General features: G+C 37.5%; 1 protein-coding gene and 1 pseudogene across 8 annotated transcripts in view; both read left to right on the plus strand.

Annotated features, from left to right (window-relative positions):
- Positions 1–17,030, plus strand: part of LOC135220260 (uncharacterized) — a 24,258-nt pseudogene extending 7,228 nt beyond the window's left edge.
- The window catches only part of LOC135220010 (uncharacterized), a 397,255-nt gene that overhangs the window by 337,973 nt on the left and 31,758 nt on the right, over positions 1–27,524 (plus strand). The gene's annotated exons all lie outside the window — the stretch shown is intronic.

Here is a 27,524-nt window from a genome sequence, read left to right on the forward strand (position 1 = left end):
CAAAAACCCGCCTTTCCCATGGGAAAAAAGTTGTTGTGCAAAGTTATCATAACATAAAAATGTTGACAGCTTTGAGCTAGATCAGGCTACTGCAGACAACGCATAGCGTAATCTAAGGTCTGCTTGGTTTTTCACGTAGAACCCTCCTAATGCCATGACCCCAGGTCACTGGTTTATATATATAATGTAATTCTTACATTAGGCTCGGTCTGCTACCTATTCAAGCCTTGAATAACAAAAAAAAATTACTTTAAACATTGTTCATAGGAGCGTGCTCGTAACATACTAAGTGATTAAATGCACAAAAAAGGTTCTGTTACATACCCTTGTTGACATATTCATAAACAAAGATAAAAAAATGCATGGAAATATAGGATTCCATGTTTTTGGTACAATAATAATGATTATGTACCCAAAATAATAAAATGGTAAAAATCAAAACAAAACATGTATACATGATTAATATGAATAACAGGTAACCTGATTAAGAATAATGGTTACTAAATAATGATTATAGCATGATCATGGATAATAGTTAAAGAGTACTTGTCACTCTTTATAATAGATAAATATAATGGTATAATAGTATAACAATGTAATTCTGCAGAAATTCAATATATAGGGCTGATATGTTTATTAGGTGCCCGAAAAATACCTTTAGGCATATATTAATGTATAATATTGGGCTATAATGATTTATTAGGTGCCCTGGAGATACTTTAACTGTTTCAAATGCAAAGGCGTGAGTCTTTCTTGTCCTACATTGTTGCCAGCATACAGACCGCTTTTCACACACAACACAATTCCAGACAATTCCCTAGGCACGAACTGAAATGGCCAGGTTCAGGCGGCCCTAAACGCAAAAGACTTGAGTTTAACGGGTTCGTCATCCAGACGGGCCAGTACGTTTTTCCTTGGAGATCCTTCTGTTTTACGCCTCAGCCTACGCAAGCAAAGATGTTGACAGGCGATAACCAATAGGCCGTCACGCTGAACACGGCTAGCAGAATGTAGTAGCGAAGATTTTGTTTCTCCCACCATGCATAAGTCGATGACGCGTGGGTCATCTCAGCCAGTTGCGTCAGACGATGAGCTACTCGCGCGTTGTATGGGAGAGGTAGTGATGGGATGATCGTTGTCGCCCACGTGTAGTTCGCGAAATACGCCTTCTCACGTATTATCGTGTTGACCCCTCTGACGGTATAATTTGTAGATGTCCCCGTACAACCATCGGCTGCTACGAAGATAGGGGCATGGGCGGTGGATGTGTCCGGACACACGACGTCGAATCCGGCCTTATCATAACGGATCCAGGAACCATTATTCATCCTGTAATTGAATTTATTACCGAAAAAAGGATAAATTGTTTCCCCAGACAACCTTCGCTTGTATGAGAGAGAGAGCCCGTTTAGCACTATGTCTAACTCACATGAATCCGTTGATATAGGATAGAATTCAAAGAGTCAGCTGTACAAATTTTATTATTCATGGCTTCTGAACAGTGAGTGAGTTTATCTAAGTCTTTAATGACTGTAAATGATTTCTTATCAGAAGAAATCAGTACATGCCCGGTTAAATTGGATATTACTGGATTTGAGTTATTCGTCATAAAAGTAGGAAACGGTGCTATTTTGTATGATTGCCAAGCATCGGAAGAATCAAAAGGAATCGTGATCATAATTCTATAATTTTCAACGCTGACTGATATTAGGCTATAATAGAATTCTACTTTATGGGCATCCAATAAAGGAATATAACCTAGCTTCTCCGTCCGTTTTCCAAAGTTAACGTCAAAATCTTTAATAGGCATGAGGTGAGGAGATAACACACCCTTTGTTGCTAACGTAATTGCTTCTACGTAATCTTTTGACTTTTCAATAAAATGTGATATTTTCACACGGATATGATCTATTTTCGAACTATAGTAAGCTAAAGTAGCCAGCAAATGTTGAACTTCCATGACCTGATCGATATTATTTGAATGTTCATTAACGATATTCATTATTTGATTGATCGAAGATACTGGCTGCGAAGTTCTGATAAGGCCAGTTCCGTTTTATGTTGCAAAAAACTCAATTCTTTTATTTTGATTATTTATCTTGAGGGCGATTTGAGATTCCTAAGCCTAGATTCGCAACTGATCCTAAGTATGTTTAGTCCAGCTAGAATAAGCGGGTTGCGACGCTCAACAGTGTTGTGCCGCACAGACCACAATCAGCATGTTCACGCAGCGAGTTCTTCTGCCTCGGCGGGTTTTATTTTGTATGTCATAAGACAACATTTCCGCGACGCTTAGCGTTTGAGCTAGTGAAATCTCTGAGTTAGCATGAAAATTACGTTCATGCATTTCCTTAAGGAAATACCAAACCTCATCAGGTCATTCTTTAAGTTAAGGACGTCATCTTCAGGTAAGAAAATGGCATGCATATCTACCTCGATAACAATATTACTTGACACGATAATACATCATCGATTCTCTCGATAATCGAGCATGATTAAATTCTATGTCTTTAGTCCTAGCACTCTTTCCATACAACAAAGATGTCTGAATACACAATATCACTCCTAACAATAACCAGATTCATTTTTGAAAACCTGCAATGAGTAAAACAGATGTAATAACTCGCGTAAAAGAATAGGTTTTTACATACAATATGATTAATAGATATATATATATAATTTATTATACAAGTTTCATAAATACAACCATTTTTTTACCCCTCACTCCATCTACCATCCATTTCTAGATCTGATATGTGCCAATGGGACTATTCTCACTTCAGTGGGTTTGGATACATTTTGAACCCTAACTCTATTGGCCGTTAAATTTTCTAAATGTTAAACGGTCCTTCAAACTTAGGTGTCAGTTTATAGTTTAAACCGTTTACGTACGTATACTTGTATGTATACCTGATCGCCCACGGCATATGTTCTAGTTGGCTTAGCTATTTTATCATGATTTTTTTTCATTATTATCTGAGCTTCTTCTAAATTTTTTACGATTATATTATATCGACTTATGCTTGCATCCATAACATCCTTTAGAGGATTTGATAAATTTAGTTGTAGGCTTTAAGATGTGGAAAGGCGTTCGGGCCGGGATACCGTACAGTGCCTCGTGCGGTGTCATTTTAATAGATACGTGATACGAGTGATTAAGTGTGCTTAGTACCGCAGGTATGGCAATGTCCAGTTGGGATCTGCCCCCCCCCCCTATTTGGTTGACCCTTAAAATGTTTAAAACCTTACGATTTGCCCCTTTCCACTAGCCCATAGACTCCCCTGGTGGGGGTAAGATCATGGATATTGACTTTCTTTATACTAAGGAATTCGCACAAGGAGTTAAGGAAATGATTATTGAACTCCCCGCCCGAGTCTGAGATAATGATGTGTGGAATTCCATGTTTACAAATGTAGCACTCGTAAAACTTCCTAGCGCACTCGACCGCGGTTTTTGTTTTAAGCGCTATAAGTTCTGTATATCGAGTCAAAGCGTCCTATAATTACTAGGAGGTGCTTATTTCCTCTGTCTGACTCGTAAAATCCTGTTAATAAATCTAAATGTACTCTTTCAAAGGGTTGATTTGGCACGGGTAAGCCCCTAGGCTGACAGGTGTCTTCGTGTGCCCTTTGTATTCTTGACAAGTGCGACAATTTGCTATGTGCTTTTTTATATCTCTAAGCATCGTATGCCAATAAAATAAGGATTTGGCTCTGTGACATTAGGGTATAACCCGGGTGTCCGTGCAGTGGATTTTCATGCAACCACTTTAAGACAGTGGGTATGAGTGAGATAGGCACCACCACCTGGTTGTTATTCAACTGCGGTGTGTTGCAGGTTTTCCTCGTCACAGATCTACACAGGGAGATTTTCCTGTAGGATATAATTCTGTTGCTTATACTTTAGGTATTCTTTTTCCTTCGGATTTCCGTTTAACGCAATGATGATTTTTTCTATTTGCGGATCTTTTCTTTGTTCTGTCTGTAATAGTTCAGCACTCCAGCCCAGATCTTCCTGTTCGGATATAGTTTTAACAACGGGCATGGAGGTTGAGATATCTATTAATTCAGCTAATGGCTTCGGTACAAGATGAAGAGGGGTTGCGGTGATAATGCGTCAGCAATGATATTTCCTTTCCCAGGTAATACCCGATCCTCGCGCCAAAGTCCTGAATGATCCATGTGCCACCGATTCGCTTGGGGCTGTGACTAAAGCCTTTAAAGAAGTCGGTTAGGGGCTTATGATCAGTGAGAACCTTGACGGGATAACCGTAGATTATGAATTTAAAGTGCACGAGTGAATTAACAATAGCGAGCCCTTCCTTGTCTATTACTGCATATTTATCTTTCGGAAGGTCTCAGTTTACGTGAATAAAAAAGCTATAGGGAAAACTGTCTATCATATTGTTGAAGCAATACCCCACCTACTCCTAGGTCTGAGGCGTCTGTTGCTATGAAAAATTCCTTATTGAAGTCAGGAAATTTCAAGATAGGAGAAACTACACAGTTCATCTTTCAATTTATCGAACGCCTGTTGATGAATTTCAGACCATACGAAATCTACGCCCTTTTTATAAGATCGGTTAGGGGAGCGGCTATGATGGAGTAGTTCCTAATGAACCTCCTATAATATCCGCTACACCCTAAAAATTGCTGTATTCCCCCCTTACGTTAGTAGGTATCGGAAAGTTACGGATAGCCGACACCTTATCGTGGACGACTTAAGACCTTCACTAGAAACCGTGAAACCTAGATAGTTTCCTCTGTTTTCGTTTGATGTTGAAGGTGGAAGTTAGTTCTTGTAGACCTTCGGTCGGCTGATATGGTTCTTGTTAATTATGATCTTCGTTTTTCCGCTTGCCACCACTTCTCCATGTTCTTCGTTTTTCCGCTTGCCACCACTTTCTAATGTCTGATCGCTTGGCGATAGACTTTTTGTTTTTTTTCCTTACGGCTGTTATCCGTAAGTAATGTTTGGTTCCTCTCATCTCCCTTAAATTATGCTGCCTTAACCTTTGTAACACTAACTCCAATTTACGTAAATGCTCCTCTAATGTTTTGGAAAAAGAAAATTACTAAGTCATCCATGTAGGCATGTAAGATATCTCCCAACAAGTCTCCAAACACGACGTTTATCATACGAGTAAAAGTTATAGGAGCACAACGTAAACCAAAGGCATACGCAAAAATTCATAATGTCCCCTGGCTGTGCTGAGGCAGTGTATGGGATACTTTCTTGTTCCATCGGAATCTGATGAAATCCTTTTAGTAAGTCTAGGCTCGTGAAATATTTATTCTGGCCTAGTAAAGATAGGATATCATCGGTACATGGTACTGGGAATCTGTCAGGGATTGTTCTTCTTTGTTTTCGTTTAAACGACGAAAATCTACGCATATACGCCAAGTTCGATCTTTTTTCGGTACTACTATTAACGGAAAATTATAAGGGCTGTTTGATTTCCTAATGACTCCTTCCTTTAACATTTTACCTACTTCCTCTGTTATCTCATTCTGAAATTTCATAGGAAGTCGGTACGAAGGTACATAGATTACTTTCTGTTTGTCCTTGAGCCTGAATTTGATGCCTCCTATGTACATCCGTTTTTCCTAAAGTTCCATTCGTAGTGGAAAAAACATCATGATATTTAGTTAACAGATTCAAAAATTTCTGCTGAATTTCTTCTTCTTGAATATCTTTATTGATTTTGTTCTTTATAGATTGCAAAAGGGTTTCATCCGCGACTGATTGAGCGTGATTTATCTCAGCTACGGTAAGAATGCGATGTTTATAAACTTCGGCATCCAAGATATGTTGATTTTTGTGGATTACTAAAGTGGTATTCAATGATTACAGACTTCGATATTACATTGCTGTTGTGAGCCGACTGTATAAACGGCTTGTGTGACGGATAATCCGTGTGTTTTCAGAGTTTCGGAAAGGATTAATGTTTCAGATCCTGGCAAGGTTCTTTTTACACGCACTAAGATATTTGAAGTTACGTTAGGTTCGAGGGTTTGCGTGCAAGCTGATATTACGGGTGAGCGAGAGTTCTGTTGGGTTGCCTGTATTATTTCTTGGTTCATGAGACAGGTGATTGGTTCCGTAATGTAAGTGACAACTCTGTCTGTCTCTTTATTATCCAAAACAGATTTTAGGGTAGGGTTAGAAGACCTATAGAATTTCCCTTTGATATACACGCCGTGTTTTGCAGGTGCTAAGATAATATTTTGAGTGCCCATAGACGGGTATCCGATAATTACTGCGGGATACATATGAATGTTTTGTACAACGACAAAGGTATCGGCTAACGTGCGCTTACCAACCTTGTACTGTACATGAGTTACGCCCACAACATTTAATTCATTATTCCCAATGCCTGAGAGCCTTATTCCGGACTTTTCTATAGGGAAATTTGAAAAGAGTAAATGATGAGTCCTTAAATCCATTATATTACGTGGACTACCAGAATCAAAGAACAAAGTGAATGACTTATGGTCCCAAATTTACTGCATGTAAGGTTGGTCGCAACTCGTTTTGACTGTAATTGCATGAATTTGTTGCAAATCTACGGGAAACCTGCACAGATTTTTTTGATTCGGCCGTGTGTTTCATAGGAAAATCAATTGTCCCTCCACAATGATCTGATAAATGATTAAACTGATTATTTGATACAAAAGATGTTGATATTGATGCCACCAACATCGCCCTCGTCCCCCCTTGGAGTGAACTACGTGGTATTTGTTTTGTTTATCACACCCTGAAAATTCGCTTGCCCTTGCGAGTTTCTGGCTAGACGGCCCAGGAACAGAGGTACCTGAAGCACGATTTGTTTGTTTCTGCTGCTGTTGTGCAGAATTTCCGTTTGGTTGTTTCTTCTTATAGTACTGAGGACCCTTCTTTTTATTTGCACTAGCAACTGGTTGCGCGTTTGTAGCGTTTTGCTGTTGATTCCTCGAGTAGCAACGGTTATATGAATGAGTTGAACTATTGTGTATTGAACAAAAACGCGTCCGACAGTCTGAAATCATGTGACCTGGTCGTTTACAGTTATAACAAACCATCCCTGCAACTTGATTATTATTATGTACACATTTACTTGTTGTGGTTTGTTCTCATTTTTTGCAAAAACTTGAATGAGCGAAGGATCTAGGTCGGTACATTTAGACATGTGTTTTTTGATTTGTTTATACACATCTAATTCCGTACTGTCGGGCTGCAATTTTTTATCAAAACACCGTACTAACGCTTCAGGCAACATTACAGTGATAGACGTAAGGTAGATCAAACGGATAAAATCTTTCACTTTGATGTTAGCACCCGCAACCCACCCGGAGTTACATAAACTATCCTGATATTCATTTAGCCGGTCGGCAATTAGCGCCGCCGCCCGCTCGACAACATTGAGCTGAGTCATGGAGGCTTGGTTAAGGATATTTCTCAATGCCAATACTACATCTAAAGCCTCTTCACCCCCATACACGGCACGTAACCCTATTTTTTGAACTCGTCCCAGGTAAGCGCCTTCTTGGAAGAAACCCCCTTAGATACGCACTTGCGTCGCCTTTAGCGAAGTCAACGAAGCTCTTGGCTTCCTGTAATTGTACTGCTGGGTCTGTGATGCTTTTTGCATTTAAATGAGCGTCTACAGATGAGATCCATGCCTCAACATTTTGAGGCAGGAACCCATTGACCCGACCTTGAAAAGGCACTATCGCTGACCTCGCGCTAACGAGAGTCACCACGTTGGGGTTGCCAGCCGGAGTGGTTGCCATTTCGGCTTTCACTTTTTTCTTATCACTTCTATTCCTTGCAATCCTATCAAAATATCTATAAGAGTACACTCGACCACTACGTAAACGCATAAGCAATGTACTTTATAAGTGTGTTATAATAATAGGAAAATCCCCCAAAAGATACAAAAATACAGATAATATGATAAAATATTATACGGAGAATTCCTGCAAGAAAATGGTTAATGACAACGAGAAAAGGAAAAAAAAATTAATCTGCGGGCGAAAACTTCGTAGTTGAAGATAAGTGCTGTAATGAAAGAAGATTAATATGGCGAACAACACCCCCAGAATACTGGACGATCGACTCTTGATGAACAACACTTCACTGAGGAAAAGACCGCTGAATAGATAAAATGGTACTTAGCTCCAGATTATATTGCGAAGGATTGTTGACATGGGATGACGTCACAGTTCCTGTCCACGTCTCGCGTCGGAAGTCGTGATGACGTCACGGTCGTCTCTCGGTGCACGATGCTGAGAAGTCCAAGATTGATGACGTCACAGCCTCCGTCCTTGCACTACTGCGTATAGCTGTCCACTCTGCGTCCTTGCTCGCGAACGGGTGATGTTCCCTGTGTTTGTTTTCTTCTTTCCGTCGATGTTCGATGCCGCCCTCGTCCGGTGTAGATTCTCGAAGATAAGTGATAACTGTTTGCTCAACGTCAGTGTTAAATGCTTGTATTCCTCTCGATGAAGGACATAGTTGCGTCTTCATAAACTGTTGCGTTGATTGAAGATCCCGTTTCCTCTGTTTCGTTTGATGTTGAAGGTGGAAGTTAGTTCTTGTAGACCTTCGGTCGGCTGATATGGGTCTTGTTAATTATGATCTTCGTTTTCGCCCATTCCCACCGCTGCCACCACTTTCTAATGTCTGAATCGCTTGGCGATAGACTTTTTGTTTTTTCCTTACGGCTGTTATCCGTAAGTAATGTTTGGTTCCTCTCATCTCCCTTGGATATCTTAGTAGAGAGGTTCTTTCTTGTCTAGAGGAGATGATTCAAACAGGCTAGTTGCATAAGTTAACAACTTTATTCTGTAACTCCATACTAGGAGATGCAGCTCGGTCGGACGACCGATATGTTTGACTCTTGGCTTGGAACTGCCATTCTAAAGCATCGCGTCGATAGCGGAACATTAGCTATCTCAGCAATTCATATAAAAACACATACGTAGTTCCTGCCGGTCTCGGAAGTTACAAGTTTCCGGCGTAGGTTAACAGGTCACCGCTTCCCATGGAAGTTGTTGTGCAAAGTTATCATAACATAAAAATGTTGACAAAGCTTTGAGCTAGATCAGGCTACTGCAGACAACGCATAGCGTAATCTAAGGTCTGCTTTGGTCACGTAGAACCCTCCTAATGCCATGACCCCAGGTCACTGGTTTATATATATAATGTAATTCTTACATATATATATATATATATATATATATATATACACAGTGGTCCCCTGTATTCACGGGGATGCATACCAGACACCCCCCCCCCCCGCGAATAGTTAGAATCCGCGAATGTTTGGACCCCCCTCTAAAAATGCTCAAACTCCTATCCTGAACATGCAAACACCAAAGTATCCCTAAAAAGACCATCCTTCATCAAATATACATAAAATATCCTATTATGGTACATATTAATCTTTGAAATATTATTAATACTGTTTTAAAGTAAATCTACACTTTATGGTTATACATAAATACATACTATGTATGTACTGCATGACTTAGTTACGTATGTGAAAATAATTAAGTCCCCCCATAAGTATTCAGTCATGCACGTTTTGTTTCTTTCATACTGTTACTATTTGAGACATCCATTTTCTTTTTACAAGGGAAACAATTGTATGTGAAATCACAAATACCAAATGTCTACTTAAAGTATTATCCTACATCAAATATACCATTGAATTGGTATTATTAATATCATTTTAAAGTCATCTTAACATTTTTACCATTAGAAATATATAAACAGCCAATAGCAGAGAGAGAGAGAATAACTCCTTACGATTTCAATAGATTGAAATGAACGTCTGTAGGCAACTTTTTTCCCCTCCCATAAATACATATATTTCTCCAGAGAAGAGAGAAAGAGAGGACTCTGCAATTGTGTTTGTCTGTCTATTAATTCTTTTGCTGAGAGTGAGAGAGATAAAAGAAGGAAGAAATAGTAACACCAAATGTATACCTTATGTAACATCCTGCATCAAATTTACCTTAAATTATTATCATATTACTGTATTAATCTTAGAGATTGTATTAATATAGTAGCCTTTAAAGGTATATACTTACATACGTACGTTTAACACTTGCAGCAAGAGAGATAGAGTTACCACTATGACAAATATCTTGTAGAAGGTACGGAAATTGATACAGAAAAAGACGAAGGGAAGAATTTTCATTTGAAATTAGTTATTGTATTATTACTACTTCTATTATTATTATTATTATTTGAAAATAAAATAAACACGTGCATCTACCCATAAAAATTCTGTCATCACAGTAAGAAAGAGGAGTTATCCTTACAAGTGAAATGGAAAGGTCATTTTCATCTCTTTAAAATACTACCATTATGAATTTTGTAATTACAGTTTTTTATTATTATTATTATTATTATTATTATTATTATTATTATTATTATTATTATTAAATAACTGAAATTATCAATAAACATTTTACATACTAGTACCATAAAAATTCTTTCATCTCGGTAAAAGAGAGAGAGAGAGTGTTTATCTCTCTCTGTTCTCTCAAAAAATAGTTATAACGCTTCCAGCGAAAGAGAGGGAGGGAGCTACCACTATGACACATCATCTTGTGTGGCAAAAGAGAGAGAGAGAGAGAGTAGAGAGAGTAGAGAGAGAGAGAGAGAGTTAACCTTAATTAAAAGTGACATGGATAGATTAGTATTGTATTTCTTTAAAATACTATCACATAATATGAATTTTGTAATTACAGTTATTATTATTATTATTATTTTTTTTTTTTATTTATTTATTTTTTTTTGCTCTATCACAGTCCTCCAATTCGACTGGGTGGATATTTATAGTGTGGGGTTCCAGGTTGCATCCTGCCTCCTTAGGAGTCCATCACTTTTTTTACTATGTGTGCCGTTTCTAGGATCACACTCTTCTGCATGAGTCCTGGAGCTACTTCAGCTCTAGTTTTTCTAGATTCCTTTTCAGGGATCTTGGGATCGTGCCTAGTGCTCCTATGATTATGGGTACGATTTCCACTGGCATATCCCATATCCTTCTTATTTCTATTTCAGATCTTGATACTTATCCATTCCCTTCCTCTTTTCTTCTCTTACGCTGGTGTCCCATGGTATTGCGACATCAATGAGTGATACTTTCTTCTTGACTTTGTCAATCAACGTCACGTCTGGTCTGTTTGCACGTATCACCCTATCCGTTCTGATACCATAGTCCCAGAGGATCTTTGCCTGATTGTTTTCTATCACTCCTTCGGTTGGTGCTCGTACCACTTATTATTATTATTATTGAAAGTATTAAAAACAAATAGTACAAGTACTATAAAAAATCTCGAGTCTCAGTAAATGAGAGAGAGAGAGAGAGAGAGAGAGAGAGAGAGAGGGAGGAAGGTGGGGGGGGGGGAATTTCATGGAGCACTTTGATGGCAGCAACAAAACAGCTCCTTCCCCCTCCTGTCACTTAACTTGATATGTATATCTGACAGTTTTAGTACCTGGAGTTTGAGAGAGAAGACTGGGATTTCCTTCATTCTTACATAATTTTTTAAAGTTATAAGCTAAAATCTTACTAATTCACTATGGTATTTTCTTTAATGAATTGATATTATTGCTGTATAAATTAAATAATAATATTGAAAATAGTAAATCATTTATTTATCATACAAAAAACATACATCTTTGTAGTAGTAGTAGTAGAGAGAGAGAGAGAGAGAGAGAGAGAGAGAGAGAGAGATAGAGAGAGAGACGAGAGAGAGAGAGAGATGAGAAGAGAGAGAGAATTATTATTTTTATTATGTGATATCATTTAACTTATTAAACTTACTAATACAGTATTAATCAAAATTAATATTTGAAAATTTGTAAATCATTTTTGTATCATAAAAATGTATGTAGTCATGAAAATAAACATAAAAATACACTAATTAGTGATTATTTTCGTCAGAAAATTCCGCAAATGAGCGAGTCCGTTTGCGAATAATTTCTAGATAGGTTCCAAAGAAAAATCCTCGAATGTGTGAGTCCGCGAATCCGGAGAACGCAAATACGGGGGGACCACTGTATATATATATATTGTTGTGTGCCACACTGTTGGGCCCTAGGTTTATAGCTGATTGAAGTAAATCAAATGACTTTGCTCAAATTTACTGCCTACATAACAGACCAACCCAAATTGTTATGCTTGTCATGAACTTCCTGTATAACTTGCATTTTTTGACACCTATATTCATATGAGAAGTCATGAGTAGTAAGGTGCTCATTTGTAATATATGCTCCAGTTCTCCTTGCATTAGAAGTGGTATCACGTTTCCAAAGTATTTGTTTATTAATAGCTAGACTTAGGAGCTAGGCTGTGAGCCTCACTGAGAAACAAGTTTCTGTAAACAATAAGAGGTCATAATGTGAATGCAACTACAAGGTGTTACTGATTGTACCATTTAAATATGATGGTGAATGGATATGGCAGGATTTTGCTTGAGAAAGTAGCAAATGTGACTGACATTAAATATGTGGGCAAGATCAACACTGTCTGAGACAGCAAGTTTACTGTGTCGTTAACAGTCACTATCCACAAAGATAAGAACATAGTGCTACTTGTATGAGGAAAGAAGTGTGTGTGTGTGTGTGTGTGTGTGTGTGTGTAAAAAATATACCAGACAACTTAGTGTATTTGTAGGCAGAAAAAAAAGGACCTGTCTTCAGAATGTTGAGCTAATCCTGAATAGTAGATCTTAGCTTTCTTGGTTGCATGTTTTTGCATGCTGTAGAATCAGATAAATCTTGAAGAGGAAAATGCAAGATCCAGAACAATTTGTTAGTGCAGGACCCATTAGAATGGGAAATTTTGTGGTATTTCCAGCCAGAAATGCTGCTGGAAACAAGGAGATGGAAGGAAGGAGTAGTCTGTGAGGTAGAAATACCCCTTCTTCCTAAAATAGGTATCCGAATGGAAATGTAAACAAGTATGAAATGTGAGAAATTAAACTGAATGGGAAAATTTACACCTATGCTGTTGAATGAAGTCATATTGATTAAAATGTTTTCTCGCTTTAATGAATATGTTTCAAATTTTCCCCTTATGGTGTCACTTTTAGAACAAAACTTAATTCTTGACTATGAAATGCTCAGATGAGAAAACCTGGAGATTTATGATGGCAATATTTGTTTTTGTTGTGACAGTTTCTCTTTAAATCTAGAGGATTTGCTTGCTAGTGCAGAGTCTTTAGACAGGAATGTTTTCAAAATTACATTTACCATGACTGAAAACTTCTTATGTTTCTCTTTGTTTGTAGATTGAAAGGAGTTTGAGATAAACCATAATTCTATGTTTCAGATTGTGGGAGGGGTCTTGGCTGTGCCCACGTAACAAGAAGAGAACGACTGGCTTTTCGACATCTCCAAGAGTCGGGCTCAGTACTGCTCTGGGAATGTTGGAGCATCTTACCTGTGGCTGGGTGCTAATGATATAAGCGAGGAAGGAATCTGGAGGAAGTGGGAGTCAAAATCTGTTCTTTCTTGGCAAAGTTGTGGTAGGAGTTGAGATAGACCAAATGGTGGAAGTGAGGAGAACTGCCTTGTTATGCTTTGCTGGAAGTTTTGTTTTTTTTTTCCGGCACGGTGGTCGGACATTGCTTGCCTGGAAACTACGCTTTTGTGTTCCCTGCGAATTTGATAAACTGGCTATATTGTATCTGAAAGGACCTGCTGTTTGCCCAGGATCTCCATTCAACTTACAGTATATCATAGGGGAAAAATCGTGGCGGTCGACCCACCTTGCTTGGATTTTTTCACTCTGATATATTCTGGGATAACGACTTGAAGGTGTGGATGTTGCAGTCCAGGAAAGTAAGTGTACTCACACACATATATTGTATTATATATTTTGTTTGATTGTTTTGTTTACCTATACATGGGTGACTTTTTATCCTCATCAGCAGTATAAACCATAAATGTAATTATAATTATCCTGGGCCTTTCTGTTTAGATACCATGATTGACAACTTAATGACCGGAGTAAATACAGTTTTGATTTATAAGAATTTCCCTTGGTGTAAGGTATACCTTAGGTTTAGTGAATTTGATGTGTGTTTGCTATGTGAATGTTTTGAGTTTAGGATTGTACATCTACACTGTACAAAGATGGCATTTGTATGACTGTATATTCATTAAAATTCTTTTAGTTTGTAAACTTGATATAAAAAAGAATTAGATATCATTGGAGTTCTCATGAGGTGAGGATCTTGTTAATAGACTTCTTTTATCAAGGAATTTGCAAGCGGCATTGTCGTAGAGCCAGAAATTGCTTGATGTAATAAAAATAGTGTGAGACTGGTGAGAAGTACAATATATCACTGGATTTTCAGATTTGGAAAGGATCAACTTCCTTACATAGTATTTTAATAGCAGATATACAGTGGTTCCAAGTAATAATACTATACATAATATATATCTACAGGCAGTCCCTGGTTATCGGCGGACTCGGTTAATGGCAACCCAGTTTTATGGCGCTTGTCTAGCACCACAAAATCTGCGATTTGTGGCGCCATACGGGCCAAGTTTTGGTTATCAGCGCCATAAGGTGCTGATAATAGTTATGGTGCCATAACATATCTAACAGAGATCTCATTAACTGAAACTTGACGCCATAAGTGCTATAAATCCTGAGTTTAGGTTAATGGCGGTTTTTTCTTATCAGCTGGCCCTGGGAACTGAACCCCTGCTGATAACTGTATGTGTGTGTGCTTATTTCTGTATGCTCCTTCACACCTTTTCTCCCCTGTATTGCTCGTCAGAAAGTTATAAGGGAATGGATATTTTCTCCAATCAGTTCCTTATTTTTTCTGAAAATATGCTAATACTGGATTTTCCCTTCATTTGCTTCATTGCTCGACAGGAAGAGGTATAAATAATTGCATTTGTGCTAATCTTTAGTGGAATACCCACATTTGGAAAATTATGGGAAAGTTACCAGATTTGCTCATGTAGTAGAATTTTAAGACTAGGACTATGGATTTCTTAGGAACAGTAGTATTGTAGCTTAATGTAATTTGTTTATAAGAAGCTCTCGTGGAAAAGTTGAAAAGAAAAATGGTAGACCCTGAGCTTTCGCCTTTATTTCAAGACCTTTTACTGTAATCAGGTCTTGAAATAAAGACAAATGCTCAGGGTCTACGATCTTTCCTCTCAACTTTTCCTGCAAGAGCTTCTTATATTATATGTCACGGTACCATTGTAGTATTGGATGAATGTACAGTGGACCCCTCATATTTGCGTTCTCCAGATTCACACTCACGCATTCGCGAATTTCTCTTGGGAACGTTTCTCCCATTATTCATGGAAAATTTTCTTATTCGCATTATTTTTCTATTGAGAAATACCCAGAAATTCCTGGCTTTTTATAAATTCTATCATAAAATGCACTTTAGTGATAAAACTATAAAAAAAAATTAGGTATAAACAATTTTAGTGGGTTTTTCTTGAGTTTTAACTAAAAAAATAAGCTGTTTGTTTTTTTCAGCATTTTTATAGGGGTTCCAACTATTCACAGGTTCTAACTATTAGCAGGGGGGTTTTTCTGGTACACATCCCCCATAAATACAGGGGGACCACTGTAATGTTTATTGACAAGTTTGTGAAAGAATTAGTGATTTGAACGGTGATAATATGCCTCTGTATTTAGAAGGAGCGTGTAAACCTAGTTTTTATTTTATGCTGCTTAATTGATCTTATTATCTATATACATCATTATGCGTAAGGGTAAAAGATGTCTGTTTTGACACTCATTTTTCAAATTCTAGTGCTTTTAGTTCAGTTTTTGCATCTTTTAAAGTCGTTACTTCAAAATAACTGGATTTTTATGGGTGAAATATAAAACTGCATGTAAAATCTTTGGATGTAACATTATATGGATATGTTAGTTCACCTGAACAAGTTCAGTATTATGGTAATTCCAGAAATGAAACATTTGTTTGATTTTGAAGTATGTGTATTCTTTGTTTTTCTGCTGAATCAGTCATGGCAGCCTTTGAATAACATAATTAGGTTAAAGAGTTTTTCTTTATCATAAAACGATACAATTCATTTCCAGAGTTTTTCTTTATTATAAAACGATACAATTCATTTCCATATTTTATTTTTGATGAGGATGATAAGTTAAGCAAGTGGTGTCAAACACTATTTTACTTCAAGAGGAAATAGCCTCACCTAAATTCGCGTAGTGTTACGGTACAATTTCATTTTTCCCAGTTCTACCATTAATAACTAATTGGCAGTAAATGAATGACTGAACAAATAAAGTATTTCTTGAATCATCATAGTGCCTCTCTCTCATTAAACAGGTGAAGCGATTTATGGCCTGGGGAAGTAACCTCCTGAAGAAAGGAAAGTGTTAACCCCTTTATTTTGGAACCCGACTCTTGGACCTTTTGGGTTTTTTTTTTTTTCTACGGTAAAGGTTTTTTTTTTTTGTAAACATGATTGGGGAGGGATGGGAAGTGGTTTTTAACCTCCGAACCTAATATTCTTGGCCTGTGGCAAGGGGAAATTCACGTGTGACGATGGCTCTTGCATTGACCTACAGCATCGATGTGACTTGAGGGTTGATTGTGAAGACCAGAGTGACGAAGCAAGGTGCTCCTTGGTGGGCATACCACCAGGCTACAGAACGACTATTCCTCCTCCTCCAGCTGCTGACACCAACTCATTGCCAATTTTATTATATGTCAACATCATCTCTTTTACATCTATAGAGACTGAGGCCCTCACTTTTATGACTACATTGGAGCTTAAGCTGAGATGGCAAGATACTAGACTCACTTACTTCAATCTGAAAGATGATAGGTCCCTGAACGTGCTCTCACAGTCCTCCGTGGAAGGCATTTGGAAGCCGAGGGTTTTTTTCAGTAATGCACAAGGCAATGTCTACACCAACTTAGGTGAGGGGTCCAGGATAGAGTGTGTTCGTGATGGGGATTCAATACCAGGTCCCCCTCATCTTCCAGAGGAAGGTAAGTTTGATGCCAGAATAAGTTAAATTGTGCTGAAGTCATTACATAAATAGAAAGCTTTTAATTTTATGTTAAAAGTTTTCCTTTATACATGAATGTTGCTAATGTTGTAATTATTCTCTCTTCCACCTCACTTTTACACAATTGGCCCACCTCATCAATCATCTGCTCTATGGGCTCGTTAGATGTCATCCCTAAAAATGAGTTACAGTGTTACCTCGAGATACGAAATTAATCATTTCCGAGGCGGCCTTCGTATCATGAGCTTTTCGTATCTTGGACCGCATTTTACATGTAAAATGGCTAATCCGTTCCAAGCCCTCCAAAAACACCCCAGTAAAGTTTTCATAATAAAAGCTAAATTGACCTACAAACAATGAAATACTACAACAATTTGGACCATTCAATACCTAACTTAATATGTACTGCTAATATAACCTTGAAATAAAGTGTATTAGTGTACATGGTATCAAAGAAAAATACTGTACGTACATACGTACGTATGTAGTAAAATGTGGAAGCTTACCTTTCGAGTGAGGCTGTCTCCAAAGTGGCGACAGAGGAGGAGGACAAACGGCAGATACGTACGTACACTTAACTTTACGAAACACATAAAAAAATGTAAGGAAAACATACATAAACTAAACTTTACAAAACACATTAACAAAACTGTAACACTTAACTTTACAAAAAACTAAAATAAAGAATTTTATTTATTTTTTTTTTTTTTTATTTATACATATATTTTTTTTTACTTTTTTATACTTTGTTTGTTTTTGTTTTTTTTTCAATACAAAATTTCAATTTCTTTACCACTTTCAACTTTCTGTTTTTTTGTAGTATCACTTGGTTCTTCCTTTTTGCTTACTACTCCTACTAAAGGCCTCTTTAAAAAATAACTATCCAAGGAAGATTGCTTCTGCCTACTTTTAACAATGTTCCTGAAACGACTCGGGCAAACGTCATCGAACTGTGCAAACACACGGCCTGTGTAAGCCTTTCGGGGTGTCTTTTCTACTAATGATTGCACCTTATGAAAAGCAGCTAGAGCATCCTTAATTTCTGCCATTGTCATAGAGCCATCGTCCTCCTCCACCTCGCCGCTGCTAGAGAACTCCTCTTGAACGACGTTATGTTGCATAGCCTCCAACTCCTTCAGGTCATCCGTCGTAAGCTCCTCTTGGTGCTCCTCGAGAAGGTCATTGATGTTGTCCTCATCGACGACCAGCCTCATGGACTTGCCGAGTGCAACGATCTCGTCAAGATCTGGTTGCGAAACAGTTTCAAGATCATCAACTGTTTCTGATCTGCAGCACCAGCTTCGCCACATCGAATCCCTCGAAGTCTCGGGCGGATACGGCATCAGCCCAGAGTTTCCTCCACGAAGAATTCAAGGTTCACCTCAAAACCTCCTGCCAAGCTTGGTCAATGAGTCGAATGCATATCGCGATATCGAAATGTTCCTTCCCAAAATTCACGCAAGGTGAGGTTTGTGGTATCGGTGATGTCGAAACATCTCTTTGAAAAGATGTTTCGTATACAGCTTCTTGAAGTTCAATATCACTTGCTGGTCCATGGGCTGGAGGAGAGGGGTGGTGTTAGGCGGAAGATAAAGAACCTTGATGAAGGAATACTCCGCTAGGATATCTTCCTCGAGGCCAGGAGGGTGAGCAGGGGCATTGTCCAACGCCAGCGATTTCTTTGTCTTTTATCCAGACAAGAAGAAGCCTCTCCATTTCATTGTGCGCATGGGTCCTCTTGCTGGACAAAATACGTAGTGACGCCCTTGGAAGGTGTAGCTGCTTTGATGGCATCCTTCTGCTTAAGGATGGTGCCTATTGTCGACGGATTTCGGCCATATTCCTTGGCAATCACACTCAATCGCATACCAGCTTCATACTGCTTGATAATCTCATCTTCGTTTCCAAAGAGAGCATCCTCTTCTTTTTGTGAATTTCAAGTTTCTTGGGACCCATGACTACGTATATACTGTACGTAATTATGTTATGTAGTACGTATACGTATGTAGTAAAGTTCTCACACAACACGATAAAGTATACTACAACGAAATCACTAACGAATTTACGTTAATAAACGAAATCGTTAGAACGAACGAAAACCGGGTGCATACGATACAGATGATGCCGTGCAGTGGCCGAAGAGGCACGCCGCTATGTAGAGCATGATGGGAGGGATACTGACCAATAGGAGAGAAGGATCTCATGGCGGTGACTAGCATCAGGAACCAATGGGAGAGCGGGAGGATGGTGGCGAGTCTACTCAGTTTGGCGGCACGCGAGTTTCAAAATTGTTATCGGTGGCCCGGGTGAATCTCGGACTTAAAGCCAAGGGCATCAAAGCCCTTGCCATATTGTAAAAATTATCACACACTAATTGGGGAGCAAAGTGAGACATTTTATTAATGATATATAAGGCAACAGTCTTATCCATAATAGATTACTGCTGTCTAATATATTCATCCCCCTCAGAATCTGCATTAAAAACTCTCGATGCAGTGCACCATGAAGGCGTGCGATTGTGCACAGGAGCATTATGATCGTTCCCAACAAGCTCGCTTCTGGTAGAGGCAGGTGTGTTTGCCCTTGAAACATCACCATAATTTGATAACAATACAAAGAGGTCTTTCACTGCAAGCGGGATCGTCTCCTGCAGCTGACTGCTTTCAAAACTGTAATCCAGTAACAGAACTTAATAGCAGATAGCTCTTTCCCTTTTCCCAAAAAGAGCCTAAATACATAGATCCAGTTTTTCACCCACCAATGGAATTGCCACCACCGTGGATTTTCTTTTAAAACGAATAAAGATATGTACCTCCCTGTCTTACCTACTTAAAAAAGCAAATGACAAGTACAGAATGTACCGACAACATGCTTTGGAGCACATTAGAAGAAAAGGAAACAAATTTATGTTATATGCAGACTGCTCCAAAAATAATGTTGGAGTATGAGCATCTGCATATTCGAAAAATATGGTACTCAAAAGATGCCTACCTTTAATATCATCAGTTTTTACTGCTGAAGTCACAGCCATACATATGGCTCTTGATATGATATCTCAGGCAAAAGCAAGTGTCTCTGTTATTTCAGTGACTCGCGCAGCGCAATAGATGCTATAAGACAGTATAAATCATAAACCAAATAGTGCAGCAAATACAAATAAAAATTCATCAACTCCTCCAATCAGGATTATCAATAGAAATATGTTGGATCCCAGCACATGTGGGAATAAAAGGAAATGGAAAATGCAGACTCAGCTGCCAAATTAGCCTGCACTATCCCTCCAACAATTACACATGCCCAGTGTCAGACTGGATAACATCGGTTAAACCATTGATTTACCAGGATTGGAAAAGAGAATGGGCCTCAGTGCCAACAACAAATAAACTTAAAAACATAAAAACTGAAGTGTATGCATGGAGGACATCCTCACAGGAGGAAAGATCAAAAGAGGTGATCCTAACAAGGCTCCGTATAGGACACACAAAATTCTCGCATGGTCACTTAATGTCAACACCACATGCTGACCCAATAAAGTGTAACAGATGTCAAACACCCCTGACAGTACAGCATTTACTTATGAGTGCCCAAATGAGGACCCAGCGAAGGTCAATTTTTTTTATATATGGAATTCAAAAATGAAAAGTATTCTTGCTGAAAGCAAAGATTTTTCAATAAATAACACCATAAATTTTTTAAATAAGACAGGTTTCTCAAAGTCTAAATTTTTTTAATTGAATTTTTTTTAAATTAATTAAATTAATTAATTTATTTATTTATCTATTTATTTATTTATTTATTTAATTATTTATTTTATTTTTCCCCCTTTCTCCTTTTTCTCAGGATTAATCCCAGAGAACCAGCCCGAGAAGAGGCTACTTGAGACTCAGAGGTCTGGAAAAACTAAGCCCTATTAATGATAATTCAGTTTCTTGATCCAAATATTGGGGACTGACAATGTGCAATGCTCGTAAAAACATAGATTAAGTCCAACTGCTCAGACACGGACAAGACAATTAAAGGATTATACGGGGCAGCAACTGACCACATTCAAACCTTTGGTAAACAAAAACTTATTCACATAATATATTAAAACATACATATACAAAAAAAATATCTGTACGCCAACTAATTTGTATTTAAGTCTGTGATTGTATCTTGAGGTCATTCTTAAACATGTTTCACAAATACAAGGGTCTAAATGAAACAGGCCACGACTAATATTAAAATTACAGTGGGAATTAGTAACCTTCCCAAATGAACATAAACATGGGTACAATTTAAGAGGTTAAACAAAATGATTAAGTCCAACCTCTCAGATAGGGACAAGACAATTAAAGGATTATACAGGGCGGCAACTGACTACATTCAAACCTTTGGTAAACAAAAACTATTCACAAAACATATTAAACATACATATACAAAAGAAGAAACCAAAGAACTGTGATGTCAGTTGGTTATTTAGAATGCAAACACAAAAAAGGATTGGAAATTGTTTTAGTTTATGGGCCCTTTGAGCATTTACGTTATGTTGAAATAAACCTCGCATTAATTTATAGTTCCCTTCTCATAACTCCTTTTATAATTGTTGCTCACATTTGTTTCAATTTACTAAGGAAGCAAATGATGTTCAGAGCATTGTTAACACAGAAAGCTGTTTTAGTAGTGGTATTCTGACTGAATAAAAGTTTTTTTCAGCATAAAAATTACTTTTAAGTTTATATGATCATATTGATAAATAAAGTTAGGATAGCAATACTGATTTTTTTAACTATAACTACCGAATTTTTCAGTGAAACCTCTTCTCTGGAAGTGAAAACAGCTTAGAAATGAGCCAGCTGTATGGAGTGACATATACGTGTGATTTCAATCTTCTCATGTTTCCATTTGATGCTCAGGTTTGTATTTTATCCGTTTTAGCTGCCAGTTATTACTCACAGTTCTGATGAAGTTAGATCTGCAGAAGTGCAATGGATATATTGGTGACATTTTTCACCTCTTATAAATTCTCACATTTTGTACTTGAAAGACCATTGTTAGGATTCTGGTGTTCATCTGAAGGTTAATTTAGCTAAATAGTGTAATAGATTTAAGAGATGTTGTATTTAGCGTCAATAAGAAGTTCCCTTGGTTTCTAGGGCTGACAATAAACTAGTTTGATGCTCATTATCTTTGATGTCAGTATCCTTTTTTTCCACCTTATATACAAGTTTCACTGAATGGTGGAGTTTTTCAGTTGGGTTTTAGTGATGGAGTTTTTCAGTAGGGTTTAGGATTTGTTTGCTTGCTACAACTGTTAAGTGATTTTAGGCAATTTCTGTTTCCTTTGCATCAAGTCCTCATTTTCAATGCTATTAAGTGTACGTATATGTTTTCTTTATATAATTTATTTTACCCTCCTTTGCCTTGTGGCATATTTTGTATGGCATTGTTGTCAAATAAGATTACATGGCTTTTTGTAATAGTGTGCCAGAAAATGGATGAATGAATGCATTATAAGAATATTTGATCATAACTAGTTAACAAAATATAAAGGATGATATGTGCAGGCAAATCTTTCTATTACGTATATACAGTGGACCGCCCGTATTCACGTTCTCCGGATTTGTGGACTCTCACATTCGCGGATTTCTCCCAGGAACATTTCCCCACATTATTCGCGGAAAATTCGCATATTCACAGTATTTTTCTATGAGAAATATCATACAAATTTCCTGATATTTTTTTTCACTTTCATCATAATATGCACTTTTTGTGATAAAACTATTAAAAATAAAAGTTTAAAATTTTTTAGTGAGTTTTTCTTGAGTTTTAACTAACAAAATAGGCTGTTTTCAGCAATTTTATTAGGGTTCAAACTATTCGCGGGTTCTAACTATTCACAGGCGGGTCTGGTACACATCCCCCGCGAATATGGGGGGACCACTGTATATATTTTTTTAAGCAATTAGGCAACATAAATTGCTTTGTTGGGTAATAATAATAATAATAATAATACAGGCAGTCCCCGGTTAAGACGGGCTCAGCTTACGACGTTCCGAGGTTAAGGTGCTTTTCAATTATATTCATCAGAAATTATTTCCAGAGTTACAATGCATGTTCCAGAGTTACATCGCCTACAACGCTCATATGGCAGAAGAAATAAACCACCAAAATGCAAAATAATCAATATTTGAAGGTTTTTTTGATGCAAAATGCAATAAGAATGCAGTTTACGTAGTTTTTCATGCACCTAAAGCATTAAAAAGTAAGTTTTTCTTAGGAATTTTTGCGATGTTCCGGCTTACGGCGATTTTTGGCTTACAACAAGTCTCAAGAACGGAACCCCCGTCGTAACCTGGGGACTGCCTTAACCCTCTTACGCCGAAGCCCTAAAAATCAAAACCTCTCCTATATGCCGGCGCCGGTTTGGAGTGAGCGCGGAGCGGAAAAATAATTTTTTCAAAAAATCACAGCGCGCTTAGTTTTGAAGATTAAGAGTTCATTTTTGGCTCATTTTTTTTTCATTGCCTGAAGTTTAGTATGCAATCATCAGAAATGAAAAATAATATCATTATCATATGTAAATAATGCGATATATGGTAGCGAAAAAAAAAATCATAGATAATTGTATTCAAATCACGCTGTGCAAAAAACGGTCAAAGCTAACGAATTACTTTTTTTCGTTGTATTGTACACTAAATTGCAATCCTTTTGATATATATCATAGTAAAACAATAAAAGCAACACCGGAAAAATATTATCACAAAAAATTTGATGTACGAATTCGTAACTCGCGGACGTAAAAAAATTGTTATTTTTCAAAAATTCACCGTAATCTAAATATTGTTCTAGAGACTTCCAATTTGTTTCAAAATTAAGACAAATGATTGAATATTACGATACTGTAAGAGTTTTAGATTAGAATTGCAGATTTCGACCATTTCGGACGAGTTAAATTTGACCGAATGTCGAAATTTTTATATATATATTTTTTTATATGCACATATTTCGAAGATGGAAAAAGCTACAACTTTCAAGTATTTTTTATTGTATTCTTCATGAATTTGCGCACATTTTGATATATGAAACTCTATAAAAAGGCTAATATGAAAAGGAGCAATATTAGGATAAGCGATGTACGTATTTCGGAGACTTGCGGCCGCGAATCGGCGCGCGGAGTGAAGGTAAATATATTTTTCAAAAATTCACATAATCACAATATTCGTTTTAGAGACTTCAAATTTGTTTTTTCAAAATGAAGAAAAAATGACGGAATATTACTAGGTCCGTAAGAGTTTTAGCTTACAATTGCGTTTTTTCAACTATTTTGGTAGAGTCAAATTTGACCGAACGTGGTTTTTTTTCTATTTATCGTGATTTATATGCAAATATTTCGAAAAAGAGAAAAGCTACAACCTTCAATCATTTTTAGTTGTATTCTACATGAAAAATATGGGGGCACATTTTCATATATAAAACTTTATGTAACAGCTAATTTTAAATGGTGCAAACATTTCGACAATCGCACAAAAAAATTCTGATTTTTTCGGAAGAGTTACCGCGCGAACGTAATTTTTTTTTTTCATAAATTCACCATAAATCGAAATATTGTGCTAGAGACTTCCAAGTCGTTGCAAAATGAAGGTAAATGATTGAATATTACTAGAATATAAGAGTTTTTAGCCTTCAATTGCGTTTTCGACCATTTCGGTAGAGTCAAAGTTGACCGAAAGTTGAAATTTTTGCACAACGTTATTTATATGAAAATATTTCGAAACTGATAAAAGCTACAACCATGGGTTGTTTTTTGTTGTATTGTGCATGAAATTGCGCACATTTCCATATATAAAACTTTATGTAACGGCAAATTTAAAAGGGTGCAAACATTAGGACAATCGCACAAAAAAAATTTATCGGAAGAGTTATCGCCAGAACGTAAGGAAAAAGTTTTTTCATAATTCACCATAAATCGAAATATTGTGCTAGAGACGTCCAATTTGTTGCAAAATGAAGGCAAAATGATTGAATATTACTATAATATAAGAATTTTAGCTTACAATTGCGTTTCTCGACCATTTCTGTAGAGTCAAAGTTGACCGAAGGTTGAAATTTTTGCACTTATCGTTATTTATATGAAAATATTTCAAAACTGATAAAAGCTACAATCATGAGTATTTTTTTGTTGTATTTTACATGAAATTGCGCACATGTAAAGGATAATTTAAAATGGTGAAAAAATTATATCAAAGTGACAAAATAATTTCTGAGATGTGTCACTGATTACTTTTTAGTGCGATAAGAAAGAAATTCGTGCTTGTGCGCCTGCGTAATGATTGTAAACAAAACAACGCCTTGATCCGTGAACTCCAGCATTCCCCAAGGCGCGCGATACAAAAGTTTTCGGCTGGTAGGCCTATAAGTATTTTTTTCCGCGAATTTTTAAAAAAACTTTTTTGAGCCGACGTATGATACGTCCAATCGGCATACGGGAGACATTTTGACTCAACGTTTAATACGTCCAATCGGCGTAAGAGGGTTAATGTATTTGCATTATGTGAATTGATTTTGTACTGAGTTTTCTCCATTATTTTGAATTCACTTTTCCTGCACATCAATATGTATTAGTCAATAGTTGGCCAATGTTCATATGTTTTGTGGATGTAAATAGCATGTTTCTTACATCAGAAATTCTTTATTTTTTATGACAGTAGGTTTACTGAAACTTCCTCTTTACCCCCGTTATCCCTACATTAAGGGGTCGGTTGCCTGATGCACCTTCTCCACTGCCTTCTATCAAAGGCATTATCCGTCACCAAATCTCTTCTTCTCTCCATACCTTCCTTCAGTTTACCTCACCATCTAATTCTCCCTCTCCCTCTCAATCTTCTTCCTCTATTAGGTTCCTCCCAAGCCCTCTTCACTACCTCCTCGTCATCCATCCACAACCAACTCACTCGTTACTCTCTTATCACCTCTGTAATCTTTACTAAGCCTCCCCTACTTTTTATTTCATCATTTTCCAATCATCAAGCAGCAATATTCCCATAATCCACCGCAGCATTCTCATCTCTGTTTTCTCAAGCTTTACTTCCTCTTTTCTTCTTAGAGCCCATGTGTGCGCTCCATACATTAACACTGGTCTTATCACTGTGTTATGGATCTTAACTTTTAGCTTGATTGGCATTTTCTTATCACACCACTCCACCTACCTCTCTCCACTTCCCCCATGCTCCTTTTATCCTACTGTCAACTTCAGCTTCACAGCCTCCCTCTTGGCTTAAAGTAGATCCTAAGTATTGAAACTGGTCCATCCACCCTCTGTGCTTCCCCAATCTCCTCTCTCTCATTTTCAGATATTTAACAGTTGTTCAAATGCTCTCACCATCTCTTCTTAATATCTTCATCCCTATACAATGACACCCAATTTACCCACATCCTGTCCCTGCCTTTCCTCAAGTTTGAAATCATATAGATATCCTTTTCTCCTTCTCTTGTTCCCAGTCTTTCATTCTGCTGCTCTACTGCCCTCCAATAGCCATACCTACCCTCCTTGCCTCTCTCTTCTCTGTACCTTACCTTTGCACCCTGTGCTTGCCTTACTTTTCAGTCCTTAAATGCTTTTGATTTTCTTTTAATTGATTCTTGCACCTCTCCATTCCACCGTCCACTTTTCTCCTCAAGACACTCCATATCCGCTGGTTCTTCCCACCAGTTCCTTTGCTTCCCCCACACATATTTCTCTCACGTCTTCCCAGATATTTTCCACTCTGTTATCCTGTCCAAATTCTACGTTCCCCCCTTTCCAGACATCTCTCTCTCACAGTCCTCCTAAATTGCTCCCTCTTTCCTCCTTTCAGGTCCCAAATCTTAATTCTAGAGCTTCTCTTTCTCTTCTTGGGTTTCCTACCTCTCATTTTCAAATCCATCACCTCCAACCTATGCTGTTTAACACACGCTTATCCCAAGTTCACTTTGCAGTTTGTCTCATTCCTTTTGTCGGCCCCGTCTAGCCAGGATGTAATCTATTTGGCTCTGCACTCCACTTTCATGACTTATCAAGTACTTATCTAAATTTTGAAACCATGTGTTCATACAGGCCAATTCAAAACAACTGTCCTCCAATAATAATCCCCATCTTCATTTCTAATTCCAAACCCATGGCCTCCATGTACCTCCTCATACCCATCTCTTCTCTTTCCCACCCTGCCATTCATATCGACTCCTATTGCTAGTTTCTCCTCTTTCACTGTTCTATGTTCTAATGGCAGCCTCAAACTCTTGTCTAAATAATTCTTTCTCTTGCTCTTGGCACCCCCAGCTGAGGAGTGTATGCTGATATTATATTTACTACCTTGTCCCCTATTATTATTGAAATCTTTAAAAGCCTATCATTTACTCTCTTTACTTCTACCACTTTTTCCTTCCAGTTGTTAATTACTATAATTCCAACTCATTTCTTCCCTATCGTGACCCTCTGTAATAGAGCTTATACCCATTTCCTGTCTCTCTAGTTCCACTCCC

Source organism: Macrobrachium nipponense, chromosome 1, assembly GCF_015104395.2.
Source record: "Macrobrachium nipponense isolate FS-2020 chromosome 1, ASM1510439v2, whole genome shotgun sequence".
Taxonomy (NCBI): domain Eukaryota; kingdom Metazoa; phylum Arthropoda; class Malacostraca; order Decapoda; family Palaemonidae; genus Macrobrachium; species Macrobrachium nipponense.